This window comes from Saccopteryx leptura, chromosome 4 (genome assembly GCF_036850995.1).
Source record: "Saccopteryx leptura isolate mSacLep1 chromosome 4, mSacLep1_pri_phased_curated, whole genome shotgun sequence".
In the NCBI taxonomy this organism is placed as follows: Eukaryota; Metazoa; Chordata; class Mammalia; order Chiroptera; family Emballonuridae; genus Saccopteryx; species Saccopteryx leptura.
Window position 1 is genome coordinate 212,696,042 of NC_089506.1, and position 17,198 is coordinate 212,713,239.

The window sequence follows — 17,198 nt, forward strand, 5'->3', positions numbered from 1 at the left end:
GCTGGCGCTTCTGTTTGGCCAGTTCCTTTCTTGGCAGCAGTGAGTAAGTCACCTCCCCCCATTTAAATCTCACTTCCCCATGTGTAAAATGGGCCAAATATAAGGCTCTTTGGTTCAGGGCGGGGGCTGTTGGGGTTTAAGGTACTAGTGACTGTGAGTTGACTATGAATCAAGGCCTGAGAGTGCGGAGCATAGGGCCAAGTATTTCATGTCTTTTTTCCATTTAACCTCCCAGCCCAAGTCATGAAAGGTCATCATTCTTACTGACCCGGCTTCCAGATGAGCACACTGAGGCACACCAGGGCAACCACACTCCCACAGCGGCAGAGCTGGGAGTCTAGGTGAGAGAGATCTGGAGCTCACCCCCAAATGGCACCTGGTATACCTTGTCCAGGTAACAGTCACTGGTGTTCCTGAGCACCAAGCATCTGAGACAAGCACTGGGGACAGGAGCTCAGACTTCCTGGTGGCCTTTCACCCTGACACTCTGCAGGCCACAGAGGGAACCAGACCCTGAGGGCGGGACTCTATGCTCACAACTAGACCCTGCCCCCACCCTAGACTGGAGGTTGGGGCCACCCAGAGCTCAGGAGGTACCAGGACCCCATGGGAGCAGCGACCTTGTGCCTGAGCTGGTGCTGACGCTGCCTCAGCTGGGAGGGGACGAGGCTGTGGAGTTGTCTGGAGAATCCGTGGTCACTGAGGGCTCCCTGGCTTCTGGCCTGGAGAAGCAGAAAGAATAGACTCTGGGGGCAGGCTGTCCTGGAGACCTGCATCCAGGGACATCAGTTTGGGGTGGTCTTTCTGTCATCTTGGTGGACTGGGTGGCGGGCAGATTATGGGATCCTCCTATCTCTCTGTAATAGCCCAGAAACAAGACTGTACCTCCCCTCACATTTCACTGTGAGCTGTCACTCCCACTCCAAGTTCTGCAGTTCTGATTTCTCCTGGTCCCCCACTCTTAACTCACAAGTTCTCTGGGCGGGTGCCCACAGTCAGCTCCCCGGGGCCTGGTCAGCCCCAGCGCGGGACCCCAGGGTCCCAGCATCCCTGACAGCGTCCCGCAGAAGTCCCTGGGCTACACACTTGCCCAGTCCTGAGGGGCGAGACCCAAGGAAATCCTCCAGGTACCAGGACATCTGGTTTGGAGTCCTCACCCAACCTTTTGCGTCATTCTCCACTCACCCCAGACCAACTAGCAGACAAGCCAATGTATGGTCCTCCTGTGCGGACCCTCTTTGCCCTGCCCAACCTGCCCCACAAGGCGATGTGGGCCAGACGGGGACCGGGGACACCGCCAGCAGCAAGATACCGCGAGTACCTCCTTAGGTAGAGCCCCTCTGGGCAGGAATGGGTTACAGCTGAGGCCCCGCCCACAGGCCACCCAGCTTCCCGCATTGATTGGGGCCTCCTGCACTGTCCCGTCACCCCCACCGGCAGTCCGCCCCTCCGGCTCACGGTCTCTGGGGCAAGGGTGGTGTGGGGGGGAGGTCAAAGGTTGGGGGGAGTCATGAACGGAAGAAAGTGGTGGGTCCCGGATGCTGTGTCCTCCACGCGATCCTGCCTTCCCTTGCCTCTCCCGCGGCTTCCACTGACAGGTGGTAAACACACTGAGAACCTGGCTCTCCGGTTCACAGGCCTTTCAGACCACGCAGGCCACCCAACGTGGGGTGTGGTCACTGTCCAGCCAGCATGCACGTTCCTACAGAATCAGGCAGTCGTCTGCACCACACAGCGGGAGAGTAGCGAGGCTGCAAGGACCCCCCACCCCACCCCCATCAACAGCCTCAGCCTCAGCCTGTCAGACGCCAAAGCCTGGCCTCCTCCAAGGTCAGCTGGGGTGGACATGGCCAACCCTGGCCAACGGAGGTCAGCATGGCAAAGACCTCATATTTCCTTGGAACTGTATGCCGAGTCACAGGGACCCTGAGTCAGGAGACACTGCCATCCTCTCAGCTAAAATTACTGTTGAAATTCAAGATTCACGTGCCTCCAAGGATATGGAAAAGGTTCCAGTACCACAAAAGACCTTGGACTACGGCTGACCACCATCTGTCAAAAGGCCCGGGTACCTCAATAGACCAGAATTTGGATTCGACTGATAGTTCCCATTCTCAGTCACTAACGGGCCTTAAAGTGGTAGATCATTTCATTAATGACCACAAGTTCTTCCGTAAAGTATGCAGGCCCCTTTGCACTGGGGTCTTGGATCAAGACTGGCCTCCATCCTGGATTGGTCAGTTGCGGTGTGACTTGTTGAGTGTGCAAGAAACACACTGTGGGGGTTTGGAAGTCCTTGCTCTCATGGTACATGGCCCTGAGACCGCCAGGGAAGAAGGCTGTACAGGAAGCCACAGGCAGGGGACAGAGGCTCTGCCAGGCGTGGAGGAAGACCATCTTGCACTGTCCAGACCAGCAGACCCTCCAGCGAGGCACAGCCACGTGAAGGTGCCTGACACAGCCAGCAGAGAAATAGCCCCGCCACCCCATGAGAACCTGACCAATAAAAAACTACTGGTATTTAATTAAGCCAGTAAGATCAGGGATCATTTATTACACAGCCATTCTTGGCAAGTGACTTAACCTCGTGGGTTTTGGCTTTCTGACGAATGGAATAATACTAATAGTTCTGAAATATCCAACATCAAAGTGCTTTTGAACTCCAGGTGCCACGCTACATAAATGTTAAATCCCTAAGATTAAAAGTCTGATAATCTAGTGAAAAAAACAAAAATATTAAGTATAAAGGATGGCAAATGAGAATTACATATTGAAAAAGTCTGTAAGCGAGTCACAAAAGAGTATTCCACTCACATGATGTAGCTGTAATGATCAAACTCAGAGTCAGAAAGTAAAAGGGCAGTTGCCAGGGGCTGAGGGAAGGAGGATGGGAAACTGTTGCATAATACAGTAAGACATCTGGGATGATGAAGAGATGAATGGTGGTGATAGTTGCACAACACTGTGAATGCACTTAATGCCACTGAACTGTACACTTTAAAATGATTTAAGCCTGACCTGTGGTGGGGCAGTGGGTAGAGCGTCAACCTGGAATGCTGAGGTTGCCAGTTCAAAACCCCAGGCTTGCCTGGTCAAGGCACATGGGAAAAGCAACTACTATGAGTTACTGCTTCCCTCTCCTCTCCACTCCCCTTTCTCTCTCTCCTCCAAAATCAATAAAATATTTTTAAAAATGATATAAGTTGTTAATTTTTGTGTATATTTTACCATACATGCAAAAAAAAAATCTGTAACAAACTATATCAGTAATGCATCATTTACCTAACATCTGTTTAACTAAAGGTATCCCTCCATGATTCAGAATTTTACAACTTTGTCTGTTTCACAAGTTATCCATTTGGGATAGAAATCTTCATAAGATCTTATCATGCCTTGTTTTTCTGGCTAAAGAGGGCACATCTATTTTATCTTTAGAAAATAAAGTGTCTTCGATTCCTGGTCAGGGCACACAGGAGAAGCACTCATCTGCTTCTCCACTCCTCCCCCTCTCCTTTTTCTCTGTCTCTCTCTTCCCCGCCCACAGCCAAGGCTCCACTGAAGCAAAGTTGGCCTGGGCGCTGAGGATGGCTCCATGGCCTCTGCCTCAGGTGCTAGAATGGCTCCGGTTGCAGTGGAGCAATATCCCAGATGGGCTGAGCATTGCCCCCTGGTGGGCATGCCAGGTGGATCCCAGTCGGGCGCATGCAGGAGTCTGCTGCCCCCAACTTCTCACTTCGGAAAAATACAAAAAAATAAAGGAAAAAAAAAAAGAAAATGAAGTGTCTCCATCCATTCCCCCTGGCACATCTCCCTTCCCTCCAGGGGGGGCCCTTCTCCGCCATTCAGGCCCTGCTCTCTTCTGATCACCAAACTTCTGTGCCTCCACTGGTTGTCTGTATTTGGATAATCAAGGTTTTTAGGTCTCCTGGATTCTAAAACAAAACCTAACAAGAAACCCTCCTTCCCTTAATGGTTTAATTCTGCAAGAACAGCCCATATCCCTTCCTTCCCACCCTGGTCATCTGGCAGCTGCCCCTTAACTCTGCAGGCGCCACTCTCCTCGCTGGTCTCCATGCGGGGTCAGCACCGCTGAGTCGGTCCACAAACCACGTTCCCCTCTGAAACACTTGCCCGTGACGGTGTGTGGTCAATCTGTACAATGGAATTTATTCAGCACTGGAGGGATGAAGTTCTGGCACATGTTACAATGTGGATGAACCTTGAAAACATGAAGCTCAGCGAAAAAAGCCAGAAATAAAAGGTCATACATTGTGTGATTCATTCATAGGAAACGTCCAGAAAAGGCGGATCCATGGAGACAGAACGCAGATTAGTGGTTTCATTGAACTGGGCGGTTGCTAAGGGATGTGGGGATTCTTTTGGGGGTGACAAAAATATAAAACTGATTGTGGTGATGGCTGTATAACTCTACGAATACACTAAAAACACTGAATTATATACTTTAGATGGGGGAATTGTATGGTATATAAATCATATCTTAATAAAGCTGTTTAAAAATCCCTATAGGCATGGCTCCGGTCCCCAGGGTCACTTGAATGAAAACCCAGTTTTCTACAGAATAAACAGGCTTCTGACTCCTGGGTGTGGTTTTCTCATCAAAGGAGAGGGGTGGACTAAATTATGTATTGATATATTTTATAAGTTGCTAATATTATATTGTAAAAACTATAGAGAAAACATTTTTAAAATGTTAAGAACAGGTTCTAGCTGGCGACTCAGTTGGTTAGTGTCATCACAACACACAAGGGTTGCTGGTTCAATCCTGGGTCAGGGCACATGCAACTATCAACCAATGAATGCATAAATAAGTGCAATGACATATTGATGTCTGTCCCCCATCTCTCTCCCCCTTCCTCTCTCTCTCTCTCTCTAAAATCGGTCAATTAAAAACTGTTAGCCTAACCAGGTGGTGGCGCAGTGGATAGAGTGTCGAACTGGGATGCAGAGAACCCTGGTTCGAGACCCTGAGGTCACCAGCTTGAGCGTGGGCTCATCTGGTTTGAGCAAAAGCTCAACAGCTTGGACCCAACGTCGTTGGCTTGAGCAAGGGGTTACTCGGTCTGCTGAAGGCCCATGGTCAAGGCACGTATGAGAAAGCAACCAATGAACAACTAAGGTGTTGCAACAAAAAAACTAATGATTGATGCTTCTTATCTCTCTCTGTTCCTGTCTGTCTGCCCCTGTCTATCCCTCTCTCTTACTCTCTCTCTATTTCTGAAAAAAAAAAAAAAATGTTAGGGCCTGACCTATGGTGGTGCAGTGGATAAAGTATCGACCTGGAACATGGAGGTTGCTGGTTTGAAACCCCAGGCTTGCCCTGTCAAAGCACGTGAGAAGCAACTATGAGCTGATGCTTCCCATTAAGTCCCTCCTCCACACCTTTCTCTCTCTCTCTCTCCTCTCTCTAAAATCAATACATAAAATCTCCTAAAAAAATGTTAAGAACAAAATATTAGCAAATCGCCCATAATCCTACTTGCATGCAGCTATTTACATTCATGTATCTATACCATTAAAACTTTATTTTCTGTTGCACACACATTGTATACTGCTATTATATACTATGTTAGAATGAGCAGACCAGATAGAGAGAGACCTTGTAAAGGAGCAAAGCAGTATGTAAGGTAGGCCCATAAAACAGTTATGAATACGCAAATCTAAATCCTCAGCAGTAATACTGTAGAAGACCACAAGATAGCGATGTTGCCCATTAAAAGTGAACGTACTTCATCCTTGGTAAAAATTAAATGCAGGAACAATGTTTCCACAAGAATTTGGAAGTTTGAAAGCGTCACAAAAATAATTCAAGAATAATTCTGAAATATTTATATTTACAAAACTTGTTAGAAAGCAGAATCCAATTAACAAATTCAGTAAAGACTATTTTTTATAAGCTCAATCCATTTTTCTTCTCTTTTTGACTCCAGTCATATTTTCTATTTAGTGACTAATTTTATTTTATGTACTCATGATTTTAAAAATACCTTAAAGAACCAGGGAAAAATATCTTAAAATGTTAATAGTAGTAAGAACAGTGATTTATTTTTCCTTACATTTCTTCTGTTGTTTTCAAAATTGCTTACAATGTGCATGAATTCTTTTTACAGTGGGAAAATATTACATGCTCTAAAGATAAGCTGTTTTTCCTTACTTGGTAATTTTTTTTTCTTTAACTCTGTAACTGAGAAAAAGAAGGGAACATTCCTTTGTGACATGATAGCATACAAGAAAATAAAGAGTGATGTAAAACAATAGAGCAGAGAAATGAATAAAAATCTAGTATATTGAAATCCCTGTTGTGGATTTCCATAGCCTCAAAGATATCTTCCCGGCCCTGGCCGGTTGGCTCAGCGGTAGAGCGTCGGCCTGGCGTGCGGGGGACCCGGGTTCGATTCCCGGCCAGGAATCTTCTCCATTTGCTTCTCCACCACCCCCCTTCCTCTCTGTCTCTCTCTTCCCCTCCCACAGCCAAGGCTCCATTGGAGCAAAGATGGCCCGGGCGCTGGGGATGGCTCCTTGGCCTCTGCCCCAGGCGCTAGAGTGGCTTTGGTCGCGGCAGAGCGACGCTCCGGAGGGGCAGAGCATCGCCCCTAGTGGGCGTGCCGGGTGGATCCCGGTTGGGCGCATGCAGGAGTCTGTCTGACTGTCTCTCCCCGTTTCCAGCTTCACAAAAATACAAAAGAAAAAAAAAAAAGATATCTCCCCCCAAATATTTATTATATAGGGAAAGATAGTAACTTGGCAGTGAAGAAATCCCACAGACACCCCCTTAAGTGAGCAAGGTCAACTTCATCAGTAAACAGACACACTAACTCAGTGACCTCCTTGATAAAAGTCACTGAGAAGGACACATCATCTCTGTAACAGTCCTGCCTAAAACATGCACCCCTATTCTAGTCAGACAAGCCACATAGAGGGACGGTCTACAAAACAACTGACCAGGACACTTCAAAACGGTCAAGGTCACTGAGGACAAGGAAAGGCTGAGGACCTGTCCCAGACCGGCTCAGACTGAGAAGATGTGACATCTAAATGTAACCTGGGATCCTGGAACAAAAAAAAGGATGCTAGGTGAAAATCTGCTAAGGTCTGAGCCAGGTCAGTGGTTCAGGTTCATAGTATTCTACTGATGTTGATTTTCTGGATTCGATCATCGTACAATGTTAGTTAAGTAAGATGCTGACATTCAGGGAGACTGGGTGATGGGTTACGGGAATTCTTTGTACTATTTTTGCAATTTTTTAAGTCTAAAATTAAGTCAAAAGAAAGGGTTTTTGAAAACTCAAGTTTCAAACTTATGGACACGATGAAAGTTGACAGAGAAAATAAGTCACTCAGAGACTCCCTGGGTGGAAGGGACGAAGAGAGGATTAAAGTGAGAACCGCCAGTTACAGAGGAAACCGAGGCACAGAGTTGCAGCCGGACCTTCAGAGTAAGTTGTCAGCGGCATGATGCGTCCCTACAAGACCAAATATTTTACGGTTTATCACAGTGGCGTCCAGCTGATCTGGCCAATGGGAGGTACCGTGGGAGACTGGAGGGTGAGTAAGGAGGGTGTCTCCCCAGTTACATGCCCAGTGTGGTCCAACCAGTGCTGTCTGCTCCAGCTTTGCAGGGTTCCCCGCCTGGCACCCTGGGTCCCTGGCCTGGCTGTGGTGGCACCATCTAGCCACTGCTAATCTCTGGGGTGCTAGTCATTCTTGTTTGGCTTCTCAGTTCTTCCACCACCAGGGAGAGCAATGAAATTCCTAGCTGAAATATTACAGTAGTTGCTGTTTTCCCAGTTGGATTCTGACCAATAAATCCTTCACGAGTCTGAAGGACTGTGATTCCAACATTAACTATTTACCAAGTAGCAGTTTTGTGCCTGGCACTAAGCTAAGGACTTTGCAGGCGTGATTTCGTACCACCTTCCAAACAGCATCATCAAGTAGAGTGTACTGCTCCTTGACATTACAGAAGAGGAACATAGGCTTAATTTTAGGTTTCTGAGACCAACAGCCAGGTCAACAAAGGACAGACAAGAGTCAGTATTCAAAACTCCTGGGTCTGCCTTCAGGGCCTAAACCCTTAAAATGGGTTAAAATAGTTCCCACCATAGGTATCAATCAATGTAGTGGGTTAGGATTGGTGGCTCTCAGTCAGGGTAATCTGCCCCACAGGCAACATTTGGCAATGTCCAGAGACATCCTTGGTTGTCACAACTGGGGGGCAGGGCATGCTACTAGTATCTAGTGGTTAGGGGCCAAACAGGTTACTTCTACTCATCCCACAGTGCCCAGAGCAGCCTCTCCACCCCACCCACCTCAAGGAAGGAACTAGTTTAAAATGCCAACAGTGCCAAGACTGAGATACCCTGCTTAAGACCAGTGTTTAAAAAATGAAATAGAGAGTATCCATATCATGAAGCTCACTATAGTTTTATCTTTAATTAAAATTTTTTTTTAAATTTATTGAGTTTAGAGAGTGAGGGAAAGAGAGAGATAGAAACATCAATTTGTTGTTTCATTTTCTCATGCATTTATTGGTTGATTCTGACCAGAGGTGGAACTGGCAATGTTGGCGTATCAGGTCAATGCTCTAACCAACTGGACTACCCAGCCAGGGATAGTTTTCCTTCTTTCTTTTTCTTTTTAATATTTTATTTATTGATTTTTATGGAGAGGTGTCTGGATTTTACACTCTAGAGAGGGACTCAAGAATCTAGATTTGATATCAGTGGGAGTCATGATTTTATCTTTTTAGAAATGATCCTTTAACAATTTAACAAGTTTCAGACTCTGGCGTATTGTGGGAACCTCAAGAAGACAGGAACTGGAATAAATTTATAAGTGGCACAGGTAAGATCTGGTAGAGAGAGCTTCCTGGCCATGGCTTCTATACCTCAGGAGAGCAAATGCTGGACTTCAAAATTAAATCTGAGATTCCTTATAAAGCCTTCCAGAAAAACTAACTCAAAAAAGCCTATATGGTGAATGAACACACTTGTTGCACCTAGGCAAAAAATCAAGGCCAAATCTAATGAGACCAGCCTTACTTCATGATCAAAAATATCTTTCATTGGCCTGACCAGGCGGTGACGCAGTGGATAGAGCGTCGGATTGGGATGCAGAGGACCCAGGTTTGAAACCCAAAGGTCGCCAGTTTGAACGTGGGCTCATCTGGTTTGAGCAAGGCTCAACACCTTGAGCCCCAAGGTCACTGGCTTGAGCAAGGGGTCACTCAGTCTGCTGTAGCCCCCCCAGTCAAGGCACATATGAGAAAGCAATCACTGAGAAACTAAGGTGCTGCAACAAAGAATTGATGTTTCTCATCTCTCTCCCTTCCAGTCTGTCTGTTTCTGTCTTTGTCACAAAAATAAATAAATAAAATAAATAATCTTTCATTGAGATGATCAGATTGTAAGAAAATTTGTTCAATGGAAAATTAGAGAATTGATAACAATGCAAAATAATCCAGTCTACAGACAATAAATTCTCTCTCTCCATGTAGATAAATAAAGACATGTAGATGATTATTCCGACTGGAAAAAGCCAGTTTTTTAAAACTGAATATAATATTTTAAGTTGAATTTATTATGGTGACATTAGTTAACATAATTATACAGGTTTCAGGGGCCCAATTCTACACCTCTCTGTATACCATATTGGGCGTTCACCCCAGAAGAAGCCAGTTTTACTTCCATCTGCACATTTATTTCAACATTCCTGACCTATACCCTTCTAGAATCTTCTTTGGGTTCTCTTGCAAAGTGGTTGTAAGATCTTACCGGTTTCTTGATTCATGAGTTGTGTAAAAGCTTTCATGTGTGTTCATTTTATATTATTTCCACTCTTTTGGTCTAAGGCTCTGCTTTTCATTGGTCCTATCATCATTGGGTTCCAGTCAATAATTTAAAAAATTGCGTCAGCTATACCAATCTCTAGTGCATGTAATAAAAGTGAGTGTTATCATATGAAATCTTATTTGTTATACATATGTAAATTCTACATGGATTTGAATTTTTTATTTTGGATGGTCATTGTTTTGAGGTAAATCCTTGGGCCCTAATGTATTTATTTTGTAACATTTAATTTTTACTCAATAAAGATTTCTTGAGTGTCTGAAGTGTTTTTAAGTCAGGCAGATATAAATGGAAAATTTAAGAGCTTCAGTTACGGCTGGTCACTCTCTTATCCTCTCTCCCCTTCCCCCAAAACTGAGGGATAGGGTAATTTGAGGGCAGTATTCAGACTGCCTGCCCCGATAATGGGGTCTGATAATGTTGGTGGTTCCAAAGGGCTCAGTATAAACCCAGCACCCAGGAGACAGCCCTGGGTCCAAGCCCTAGTCAGTGAGACCCTGAAAAGCAGAGCCAGGCTCAGCAGCCTGTGGTGGGTCAACAGAATTACCTTCATACAAGAGAGCAACAACCACCATCGTCAGGTGCCAACACCCAGGTCCTTTGCGATGGTTTGCTGGGTGGGGGGCCTGGGGTAAACCCCACCACCTCTCTGGGCTGGTTTCACCTGCGAACCAGGAAAAGTAGCAAATAAGATATTGTATGTAAAATTCTTCTATAAACTGTAAAGCATCACACAAGAACAAGGAATCTAGGCCCCAACAGAGGTCCTGAAGAGTGAGAGAAGAGAATGTCATGATGTCTGAAAAAGCTCCTAGATTATTCAAACTGCTGTCTTCCACCCTCCCCCACTAATGAGCTATGTGGGTTAGAGGTACATTGTCAGGGGCCCATGAAACCTTCTAGGATTCTATGCACTAGTCTGAGTGTGTATACAGACATTATTCTTGGAAAAATTTGAAGGTGGTAGTGATAAAGATTAAGAACTGCTATTCTAAAGTAGTGCTTCTCAAAATCAGCACCACTGCATTTTGCACCAGCTAATTCTTTGTTGTGGGGCTGTCCTGTGCGATGAAGGATGTTTACCAGCATCCCTGGCCTCTGCCTGCTAGATGCCAGGAGCAGCCCCCAAGTCCTGACAACCAACACTGAATGTCCCTGAAAACCACTGCTCCAGAACAACTTAGAGATGCACTCCAGAAAGAGATTACAGCCAATGGAACTCCTCACCCCCAAGCCCCCAACCCCCCTATTTTTACTCCTCCCTTACCAGGACTAATGTATTCTCAAATCTCATTCTCACTACACCTGATCCTATCATCTTCCATGCCTTCCACTGAAGTCCACATCACCTCAGCACTTCAATCCCCACCACCTCCCTAAATGGTCTTCCCTTCTAGCGCCCAATCCTCCCAATTCTCCCTATATAACGCAGTACTGACAGGTTAATCTCCCTCAAGTTCAACTTTAATCATTTCTCTCTCCAATAAAAATGATCTCTATCTCTGTTATAAAAGCTCCACAATCTAGCCCCAACTTCATACACTATCTCTTCCCCTAGTTTTACTAGGAGCTTCTGGAAGGGAAACAAGAGAAACCTGATTGAATTAAACCAGAAAATTCAAATCAAGTCCTGGAAATGGTTTTATCCCTGAATCACAGAAATGTCAAAATAATATATATACCCTTTAGAAGGCTACAAGTGATTCTCTGATTATTGGAGCTCAGCATCCTCCAAAGACAAGGAGTAAAAAAAGCAAAAGACTGATGATTAAAGCAAGCCTTAGGAACTACGGTCATACCAATTAGGCCCTGAAATAAATTTCACAGGTTAGCAATAAAATTGTTATGGAAAGAATAGGATAGGATAGGATAGGATAGGATAGGCTGGGTTAGAATGGAACAGAACGGAGTTTATTAGGTGCGTCATGTGAAGTTAGGGTAGTATCTTCTTTTCATTAATCCATATCTACAGGCACAGGGTTTACATGCAAAATATATTTCTTTATGTAAACTGAAAAAAAAAGTTTGAAAGCCACAACGGACAATCTACATACGCAGAAGTGGAAGGAGGGATGTAACAAAAGCAGAAAGTGCAAGGTCAGTGATACCTCCAGAGCCACAAAGATGGGTACCAGGGTGGAGGCAGTATGCGGTAGGTTGGACACCCCCGAGGAAGAAGGGCCAATGCAGGGCTCCCTGATTTGGGGTGTCAGGGGGTCAGTCCCAGGGTGAGTGGGGTAGGGTGGGATGGGAGAAAGAGGGACGAGAAGAAAGGAGGTCCATCTCGGGTGAAGGACAAGGAGGCGGCCTAGGCACCGGGACCCAGAGTCTGGGGACCATCCGTCTCTCAGCATCAGCAGCCCTTGGGACAGCTGGGAGAGTCGCGTCCACCCCATGGGACCCGGGACCATCACCACCCACTGGGACCCGTCCTTACCGGGCACCGGCCGACCGGCGACGGCAACGGGGCGCTTCCTCTTCGGTGACCGAGCCGCTGCACGTCTTCCGGCCTCGGCCACTGCAGCAACAGGCGTCAACCTTGCGACCCAGGGCCCTCAGGCCACCGCAGCTGGAGCTCCCGATCCCCGCCCCCCACATACTCCCTCGGGAGCGAGCCCCGTGCCCGCGCGCACCGTCCCACGGGCTGTCGGGAGCGCGCACCACCCCGTTGGGATGCCGGCCTCCCGGAACGCCTAAGCGAGCTCCTGGTGAGCATGCGCAGCAGAGCCCATTTAGGGGGACGAGCTCCGCTTCTCCGGGTCTTTCCTATGCGGCGCGGAGCTGGAAGCCGGACCAATAGGTGCGGAGAGGTGGGGGTAGGGCTCGCAAAAGAGGCGGGGAAATTCCAGGATTGGGTGGCGGCGTCCCAGGCGGAGCCTCAGTAGGACCTGTGGCTTGGGCTGGGGGTCGCGAACCCGTAGTTGTCAGACAAGTGGGGGTTAGGGGGCTTAATTGGGAGCCATGGACCCGCTCCAGGATTTGACTCCGCGTTTACCAAGCGGGAGCATTTGTTTAAATGCATCATTAGGCCCATCACTTTCCTTAGCCAGGAGAAGGAATTTTCTTATGCACCTCATTGAAACCTTAAATGACCCCACCCCAAGCGGGGTCAATTTGAGATTCAAAATAAATAATTATAATGGATTATAACCTTGAATAAAATAAGAATTCTTGAGTCGGCCCTGGCCAGGTAGCTCAGTTGGTTAGAGCGTTACCCTGATATGCCAAAGCCATGCGTTCGATCTCCAGATCAAGGCACACACAAGAATCAACCAGTGAGCCCTGGCTGGTGGCGCAGTGGATAAAGAATGATCCAGGAGCTGAGGCTGCGACTCAATCCGGGGTCGCCGGCTCGAGCTAAGGTCAGGGCACGAATGGAAGCCATCAATAGGTACACAGCTAAGAGGAGCAACAGTTGATGCTTCTCTCTCTCCCTCCTCCCCCTGCCCCCCAAAAGAATTAACCAATGCATGCATAAATAAATGAACAAATCGATGTATTTCTCTCTCTCTCACTTCCTCTCTCTCGAAAAATCCATTTTAAAAAACCCATGTCAATACTGATGTAAATAAGTAAATGGGGTAGAAGGGAAAGCGTTTTCTTACAATAGAAAAGACACATAAGCTTATTTTACATATATATGATTGCCTTTTCCTATTGGACATTTCGTTTCTAAACCTATTATTAATATTGCTGCTGTGGCTGGCATCATTCCTAATATTTGGAAAATATGGATGAAAAATACATAAGAATCATTTATATACTTATTGCAACTCTTCTGTAGGTGTGAAATTATGTCAAAATAAAACGTTGGAAAAACAAAACTATCCGCCACTTTGGCATTCTGGGGAGGAAAAACATCTTTTTCGCATTGGTCCCTCCCTCGTCCATGAGTCCAGCCTTGGCCAACTGGTCCCGACCATGTCCTTTGGTCCATCAGTCGCTCTTTGCACAGCCACATGACACTTATTATTATCATTCAATCACCCTGTGCGGTGGCGCGGAGAGTTGCGGGGTCTCGGTACTGCTTTCCTAGACACTTGGCGGTGGCGGCAGGAGCTGCCTCAAACGCTAAACACCTGCATGTTGCCGGGACGCCTAGCTTCCCCTTCCTCCCGCTCAGCGACCTGGGACCTCGCTCACCAAGACGACCCCCAGCCCTGTGGGACCGCTTTCTCCATCCGCTCCCCTTCGCCCGGCAGGGCCCCTAGTCTTCTGGCTGCGCGTCCTCAGCCTCGGAGTTTGCAGAGTAAAGACGCCGCTGCTTCACTTCAGGAAACTCCACGCTCCGCAGACACCCCTCCCCTCCGCCTCCCTTTAGTTGCTCTAAAGCAGCTGCTGGAAGCGCCCCCTGGCTCTACGAAGGTGCATGTCCAGGTCCCCTGGGGCCCTCCCGCTAGCTCCTTGGTTCCAAATTCTCCACTTGCTCTATCGAGTCTCTTACCCGCCTTCTCCCGCACCCTTTCCCACGCTCTGCTCCCTGCCTGCATCCTCCACGTCTTCCTCTCACACTTACGCTCCGCCCAACCCCGAACCCCTGCCCTCCACCAGTGCTCCGTGTCCTGTAGCCCTTTCTCACCCCCTGCACCTCGCTGTTCTCCACGCCCGATGCCTCAGGGACCGACATCGACAAAGCTCCCGGCCCTGGTGATGCTGAGTTTCTGTTATGCGAGGCAGGGCAGAAAGCAATAGATAAAAACACTGAGTTACTGGTCTGTTAGAAGTAGTACGTGCTTATTGAATATAAACTGTAATTGAAAAATAAAATTTAAATTAAGAAAACGAACTGCTATCGAGAAAAAAAAATGGAGGACGTGTGGCTGCAACTTGTGCTAGACTTTAGGTTGGAAGACGACAAGGAGTAAGGCTCTCACCCGCATTCTCTCGGTAGTGGGCCATCTCTGCCTGCCAATCGCCTGCCTCCTCCCCATGCAGAAGGCACCTTAGAGCCAGTGCCCGATCCTTAAGGTGCTTGGATGGGTGTCTTGAGTCTGTGGCGTAGGAAAGACGGAGGCTGCGTTAGAAAAAATGGCACTCTGGAGGCCTCAAGGCCTAGGTTTTGGGGAGGTGCCTGAATCGCGGCTGAGTACGCTCGCACCCCCTCCGGCTGCCAGGACCATCAGCCACACTCACAGAGTCGCCGCGGGTGGAGAACCTGGGGTCCCATGACGAGCTCTCCAAAGCAACCAAGGGAAATGCAACTCCCCAGAGAAAACACGCACTAAGTTGTGCACTCAAGAAGGAAGTGGAGGGTGCTGTTATATTATTATTTTCTAATGATAGCACCGGCTGTTGGCAAGGATATTATTATTATTATTTTCTAATGATAGCACCGGCTGTAGGCAAGGATATCTGAGAGCCCAGTATTCACAGGCACTCTCACTTCTAGAGCTTTGTTCTAGAAAAGCCAAACGCTGTTTAAAACAGCGATTTTCAACCGCTGTGTGGCAAGAATCTTTAAAACATGCTAACCTGACTATTGAGTCAGTAGCACTGACTTCTTTTTAGTTTAAAAAAAAAAAGACAACACAACAATAGCTGTCCGATGTGAATGAATAAAGAGTATACTTTTTTTTTGTCAGATCACCAAATAATATATTTTTTGGTGTGCTGCAGAATTTTAGTAATTAGTTCATGCGTGCCTGCTCCGGGAAGACATTAAGATCCCCAAGAAGTGAAGGGGCAAGGAAGTGGCAGGAGGAAGAGGGAAAAGATTAGAGATGAGAGTGAATCTAGGTGAGAGCTACACCATGTTTCCTGCACTGTTCCTTCAATTTTTCTGTGAATTTGAAATGTTTCAAAATAAGGAATATGTTGACATCGCTGGCCCCAGTGTGTGGATTCCCGGCTTGGCTCAGTGACGGTTTCCTGTCCCATGGTCCTGAACACCTTCCAGGCAGATGATGGGCACCACCTGCCATGCAGGAGGAAGACAGGCCCTTGCTGTGCCCTCAAGCAGCTTCCAGCAGCCACCAAGACAGCCAGGCCCCTACTTGGGACATGAGTGCCTATCTGGCCTGCAGCTTTCCTGGCAGCAACAGGAGGGGTCAGTAATGCCACACTAAGGTTTGGGAAGTGGCTCTGGTGGGTTGGCTCAGTGGTAGAGCATTGGCCCCATGTGTGGTTGTCCCGGGTTTGATTCCTGGTCAGGGCACATAGGAGAAGTGACACTGCTTCTCCAATCCTCCTCCTCCCTTCTCTCTCTTTCTCTCTCTCTCTCTTCCCATGCCGTAGCCATGACTCGGTTGGAGCAAGTTGGCCCTGGGTGCTGAGGATGGCTCCATGACCTGCCTTACGTGCTAAAGTAGCTTGGTTGCTGAGCAACAGAGCAACAGCCCCAGATAAGCAGAGCATAGGGGGCTTGCCAGGTGGATTCCAGTCAGGGCGCATGTAGGAGTCTGTCTCTCTGCCTCCCCACTTCTCACTGAAGAAAAATTTTAAAATAAATAAAGTCCAGGAAGTGGGTAGGCCTGGGTTAATCCTCTCTGACCTGCCCTGGCAGGGGCTGCCTGTACGTCCGACTGAGTGGCATGAAGTCACACCTTGCCTGCCCCCACTCCTCACTTCTTCACTGCTGCTTCCCTGGTGGCACTCTACCACCATTAGACCCCGAGTAACTCCTCCTGCAGTCTTACTATCAGAAAAAAAACAGCCCACCAGAAGATGACTTAGAACTGAGGAAAGGAAAAATTGGTGAGTAAGGGGAATCTATTTAAATATGGAATTAAGACAAAAGAACATCTCAAATTATGGTTACAGAATATAAACGTTACACACATGCTGTGAAAATAAAATAGCAAAGTGGAGAGCTGGCAAGAAAACCATGCTGAGTAACTCACTCTCCTAAGAGGAAGTCAATAAATACCGATTACATTTGGGAAATGTTATTTTAAAACATAAGACCTCTAAACTCTGCACATTAAAAATAAGCCATTTTCGACGCCCAGGATGGGCAGAGCATCGCCCCCTGGTGGGCAGAGCGCCGCCCCATGGTGGGCGTGCCGGGTGGATCCCGGTCGGGCGCATGCGGGAGTCTGTCTGACTGTCTCTCCCTGTTTCCAGCTTCAGAAAAATGAAAAAAAAAAAAAAAAGCCATTTCCTTGTGCCCAGGGGCAGTTTTCAAAGAACGAAGACTATATGTGGAGAAGCAACCGAGGCTGAAACCTTTCCAGTGGGGACCTTTATGGGATGCTGACTTCCCATAAAGGGAGGGGAATGGTGTGTTTCTTCACCTCCTCCTTCAAACGGGGAAGAACCCAGGGTCTGGGAAGGGGCTCAGGTTCCTGGTCATCTACCTCAGACCCCAAACCACCTGGAAGAAACATCACAGGA

General features: G+C 47.4%; 1 protein-coding gene across 4 annotated transcripts in view; it reads right to left on the reverse strand.

Annotated features, from left to right (window-relative positions):
• FLYWCH1 (FLYWCH-type zinc finger 1) overlaps positions 1-17,198 on the reverse strand; it is a 35,245-nt gene that overhangs the window by 13,780 nt on the left and 4,267 nt on the right. Inside the window, exons 1-3 of one of the 4 annotated variants that reach the window (XM_066382795.1) lie at positions 12,304-13,259; positions 10,414-10,530; positions 621-722 (exon numbers count right to left, since the gene is read on the reverse strand). The exons of 1 other annotated variant lie outside the window; for it this stretch is intronic. The gene's annotated coding sequence lies outside the window, so the exon portion shown is untranslated. Of the gene's footprint in view, positions 1-620; positions 723-10,413; positions 10,531-12,303; positions 13,260-17,198 lie in introns of those variants that run through there. 2 more of the 4 variants (XM_066382792.1, XM_066382793.1) reach the window with 2 other exon arrangements.